This window comes from Triticum urartu, chromosome 6A (assembly GCF_056163025.1).
Source record: "Triticum urartu cultivar PI428250 chromosome 6A, HENAU_Tu73, whole genome shotgun sequence".
NCBI classification, from domain to species: domain Eukaryota; kingdom Viridiplantae; phylum Streptophyta; class Magnoliopsida; order Poales; family Poaceae; genus Triticum; species Triticum urartu.
In genome coordinates, this window is record NC_141878.1 from 205,028,730 (window position 1) to 205,034,822 (window position 6,093).

Sequence of the window (6,093 nt, forward strand, 5' to 3'; positions counted from 1 at the left end):
ACCAGGTTGTTGAAACTGTAGATGTGCGGTTCGATGAGACTAATGGCTCGCAAAGAGAGCACCTACCTCCTGTGACAGATGAAATACCCCCTGAGGAATCTATTAAGTTCAAGGCTACTGAGGATGTCATTCCTACCAAAGAATCTGCTGAAGAAGTCATTCCGGAACATGAAGAACGTCATGCTGATGCACCTGAGGAAAATGGTGCAGAAGAAAATATTGATCAAATTCCTCAAAGACAACCCGCTCATCCTCGCGTTGCAAATTGAGAAAATCATCAGCGACATCAACATTCCAGGTCCTCTCACACGCTCAAGAGCTTCACATTTATCTAAATTTTGTGGGCACTTTGCTTTCGTCTCTATCACAGAGCCTGAGTGGATTGAAGCTATGCAAGAGGAATTACATCAATTCGAGCTCAACAACGTCTGGGAACTGGTCAAACGTCCAGATCCTTGCAAGCACAACATCATCGGCACAAAGTGGATCTACCGCAACAAGCAAGATGAAAATGGCCTTGTGGTGAGGAATAAGGCATGGCTTCTAGCTCAAGGCTACACACAGGTTCAAGGAATTGATTTTGATGAAACTTTTGCACCTGTTGCTAGACCTGAAGCTATTCGCATATTACTTGCTTATGCTAACCATCATGGTATCATCTTATATCAAATGGACGTGAAAAGTGCATTCCTCAATGGTATGCTTGAGGAAGAAGTATATGTTGCTCAGCCCCCAGGTTATGAAGATCCAAAGCATCCTGACAAAGTCTTCAAACTCAATAAGGCCCTCCATGGCCTCAAGCAGGCCCCACGGGCGTGGTATGATACTTTGAAGGAATTCCTCATGAAGAAAGGCTTCAAACCTGGTTCACTTGACCCAACTCTTTTCACTAAATCTTATGATGGTGAACTGTTTGTGTGCCAAATTTATGTTGATGATATCATTTTTGGTTGTATTGACCAACGTTACAGTGATGAATTTGCCTATATGATGAGTGAAGAGTATCAAATGTCTATGATGGGAGAATTGAAATTCTTCTTAGGTCTTCAGATTCATCAACAGCGCAATGGCATATTCATATCTCAGGAGAAATACCTCAAGGATGTACTAAGGAAATTCGGCATGCAAGATTGCAAAGGAGTCAAAATCCCTATGCCCTCAAATGGCCATCTATGCACTGATGAAAATGGTATTGACTTCGATCAAAAGGTATACCGCTCCATGATTGGTTCTTTATTGGACTTATGTGCATCTAGGCCAGATATTATGCTTAGTGTTTGCATGTGTGCCCGATTTCAAGCTACACCAAAGGAATCACACCACAAGGCTGTGAAGCGTATTCTTTGATATCTAGCTCACACACCAACACTTGGATTATGGTATCCCAAGGGCTTGGATTTTAATCTCATTGGATATTCAGACTCTGACTATGCTGGTGATCGTGTGGACCGCAAGTCAACATCTGGCACATGCCATTTCCTCGGATGATCCTTGGTGTGTTGGTCCTCGAAGAAACAGAACTGTGTATCACTGTCTACTTCTGAAGTTGAGTACACTGCTGCTGGTTCTTGCTGTGCTCAACTGATATGGATGAATCAAACTCTCAAGGACTAAGGCGTCAACGTGATGAATGTTCCACTCTACTGTGACAATGAGAGTGCCATCAAGATTGCTCATAACCCAGTTCAGCACTCGAAGACAAAGCACATTCAGATTCGTCATCATTTTCTTCGTGATCATGTGTTGAAGGGCGACATCTCTATTGAGGATGTGAAGACTGAAGAACAGTTAGCCGCTATCTTCACTAAGCCCTTGGATGAGAAGAGACTTAGCAAGTTGCGGTGTGAGCTAAATATCCTAGAATCTTCAAATGTTCTTTGAAAAGGACACTCATCCTAACACTTATGCAAAATTGATAACTTAGATGTGCAACACATGAAGAAACGTTGTTCTTCAATCAATGAATAATAACACTCTAAGTGTGAAGAAATTAACGAAGAATTTGATTCTCAGAACCCTACGACAATTGTACGCAGTGTATGAAATCATCATTCTTATACGGTGGGTCACGCCACCACCAAAAGTTGAAAATCTTCAATTTGGGTTTTTTTGCTTTGAAATTCCTTTGTTGTTTTTCAACTTGCATTGTCTTCACCATTTCCGTCGTTTTTCTTCATTGGACATAAACTCATATATATGTCCTCTACAACATTCACTTATTGCTATTTCTTCAAGTTGCTTGTTTTGCTAAGTGAATGTGATCGAACCCTTTCCCCCTCTATGCTAAACACAACCTAGTATATTCACAAATTCTTCATGTGCGTTCTATTTGAAACTCATTCAAAATCTTCACTGTGTCCTTGTTAGCTGAAGAAATTGCGAACAGAACTTTAAACTTATCATATCTGAACTTTCGGCCTTTGCTGCTCAAACCTTTACACATTCTACGATAATACTTATCCTATTCACCCACGATCGCACACGATCATCACCTCTCAGTACGTGGGTGATACATGTCAAGCGAATGAGAAGGGTCAGGGGCACGTTTGTCCTATTTCCTCGGGCGAGTAGTTTTTCACTTTGGCTATAAATACCCCTCTCCCTTCCTCACTTCACTTTTACTCCTCTCGACCTCCCTCCCTCGCTCGAGCTCTCAAACCCTAGCGCCGACGCTACTTCCATCATCGCCGATGTGGAAGAGCTTCACTGCCTCAACCTCGTCGCCCCGTACTCACGCCGGACGAGGATTTCTTCACTCCACCGCCGCCGTAGCTGTCTTCCTTAGCCAAGTTAGGGCGTGGAAGATCTGAATCGACGAGCTTCAAATCTACACTTCCCAGTTCGTCGTGTTCTTCGTCCAGGGTAATTAAAAGTTACTTTTACTACCCTTGTTGATTTAGATGTTTTTCTTCAAATCTTCAAAAGGTGTTTTTCTTCAAATCCTCACACACGGGACACCTCACATATCATCTGTTCTTGATCTTTTTCTCCAAATTCCTCACAACTATACTCTGTTCACAGGTACACATGTCCGCTGCTTCATCATTAGGTTCTCATCAACTTAACTCATTTGCAGCGTTCCTCGAAGAAAAGTTGCATACCTCTTCAGAGAACTCAATCGTTCAAAACCCTCAGCTGAAGAAAATGGTAGATGGCAAGAAACCTCAGAATGGAGGAAAGAAGCTAGAAGTCAACACTGCGTTTGAAATCCCTGAGGATATATACAAGGATTATTGCACTCCTGATGAGGGCAAATATGGCAAGGAGGACAAAAATCAGCACAAAGTGCGCATCCAAAGGATAGAGAGGAGATGGGCATGGGAATGGAGGGTATACATATATGTTACTCCCAAGTATATGAAGAAATTCGCTCTTAATCCTCCATGCCCAAGACCTCCGTTGGCACCTGGCCAAGTAGCTGATCCCACCAGCCTCAAGCGTGCTGAGGATTATCATGATGAATGGGCAAAGCGCCAGGCCAAGCTAGCCAGAGTAGCTAAGGAAGTAGTGAGGAAATTTAATGAAGACTCTGTTGTTGCTGCTGCCACTGCTGAGGCCTCTGCAAGGAACCCAAAGAAGTCGGCTCATAAGCCAAGTGCTTCAACCCCAATGCCCTCACGGCCAAGTTCCTCAGCAATGCCCTCACGGCCAGATTCTTCAAAGCCCTCATGGCCAATCCCTCAAGCTGCACCAGCTCCTCCAAAGTCCTCAGCTCCTCCGTCAAAATCCTCAGCACCTGTGCATCTCGCCACGTGCCAAAGGACAACAGGCATCTCTATTGCCTCAGGAGCTTCTGCTAGTTATTCAGCTACACCAAATTCATCAGCTGGCCCCTCTCTGCTGAAGACAAAGACCACTGCTGGACGAGGCTCTTGACCAAGTCCTCACAAGAAGCAGGTCGCCTTCCAAGTGCCGTCTGATGAATACGAAGCTGATGATGAAGAACTTGCTGAAATCATCAAGGACAGGCAACTTAGGGCCGCTAGAGCCAAAGGCACAAGTGTGCCTCTGCTTTTGGATCCAAAATAGAACCTTGATTACATTGATCTCTGGCACAAGGACCCCAACACTCCTATGACTGACTTCATGGTGACTCCTGGCCAAAGTCATAGGTTGACTCACTTCATTCAGGAAGAAAAATGGAAATTTGAAAAGGCCAGGCAGTTGAAGAAAGCGCAGTACAAAAAGGAGCGCTTCCTAAAGAAAAACGTTGTCTCTATGACAACTGAAGAACTTGTCACTATTCAATCTGAGATCAAGAAACTAAGTGATGAATTTGACGCATACCGCGCTGATTGGCTGGGAGCCAAGGTCCGTTTTATGAAACTAACTAAACAGTTCACTTCTAGTGTTGGAGCCCCAATGCAACAAGAAAATACTCAGGCTGAAGCATCTGCTATCCTACTGAAGAAAATTCCAGCACCACTGGTGATACTCAGGCTGCTGAAGAAAATGCTAGTACCAGGGTTTATGACTGCATTCTAGCCGCTGAAGAAATTGCCAGGGCAACCACTAGTGTTGCGCCTGAAGAAAATGAAGAAGTCAGGGCAACTGCATCAGTTGTGCCTGAAGATCTTGTACCAAATTCCTCTGCTTCTCCTGCGCCTACACCATCTTCGATCCTTCCATCTGCATCAGATGTGAAGAAGACCAAGGCTGCAGAACGTGTAGCTGTGAAGAAAAGGAAGGAATCAACTACATCAGATTCTTCAGGTCTGAAGAAAATGAAGCCACTGATTAGCTCATTTGAAAATCCAATTGATGTTGTTCCTGTCTCATCTATGCCATAAAAGGACCTTGTTCCTTTTGATGAAGAATACGTGATCACAAGCGGATCCGATGAAGACATTCCTTCTACTGCTTCCTTAGAGCAGTTGGATGAAGAAATTGAAGCGGATGCAATCCCTTCAACACCAATAGTCTCATCGCCATGCCTCAGTTCACTGCTGAAGAGGCCAGCATTGAAGAAATGAATGAAGAGGAAGATGTGCGCATTGGATGCACAACTCTAGTGTTGAACGATGTCTTTTGGGAAAGTTAGCATCCCAATTATCCTCTGTTCACACCCCTACAACAAATTCCTCAGTACCCTATCACTACTGAAGTACAAATGGGATCTGAAGAACCTCATGCCACACCGTCTGTCCATGAAGAGATTCCAGCCACTAGTGCTGAAGGAAATGTAAATGAAGAATTGAAATCCCAGGCTGCCACTCAAGAAGAACCTGAAATTCCTCAGCTTGCGGAACCTGAGATCGAGGTCCCTGAGGTTGTGATGCAATTGACGGACACTCCTCACCCCAAGCCAAAGGAACCCTTCTCAAAGAGGCAAAAATTCAAGGCTGATGACTTCTTCGGCGAGCATGTATTCTTCACGGACTACAATCCTTATGACTTTGCTCGTCTTAGGAGGAAGCGCTTCTAGACTGCCAGCTAGGCCAATTTCTATTCTTCACTGCTTTTCAACAAGGATAAAGTCTTCTACCACGAGCATATTCCTCACGTGGACATGGAATCACTGCCTTGCTTCTCTCCTGTCCTCAGTGTGTGTCATGACGCAGGCCTCCTCAACTTTTGCTCTGATATTGTTGATTGGAATGAAGAGCTTATTCTTCAGTTCTACGCTATCCTACACATCACAGGTGATCCTGATGATATCAACACTTGCATACTGGACTGGATGACAGATAACACTCATTATAAAGCACCAGCCTCTGAATTACTTCACGCCCTACCCATCAGTCCACCTATAGGTGTCAAAACCTGCGGATCTCGGGTAGGGGGTCCCGAACTGTGCATCAAGGCCGGATGGTAACAGGAGACAAGGGACACAATGTTTTTTACCCAGGTTCGGGCCCTCTCGATGGAGGTAATACCCTACTCCTGCTTGATTAATATTGATGATATGAGTAGTACAAGAGTAGATCTACCACGAGATCAAGGAGGCTAAACCCTAGAAGCTAGCCTATGGTATGATTGTTGTGTATGGAGTTGATTGCCTACGGACTACAACCCTCTGGTTTATATAGGCATCGGATAGGGTTAGGGTTACATAGAGTCGGTTACAATGGTAGGAGATCTTGAATATCCGCA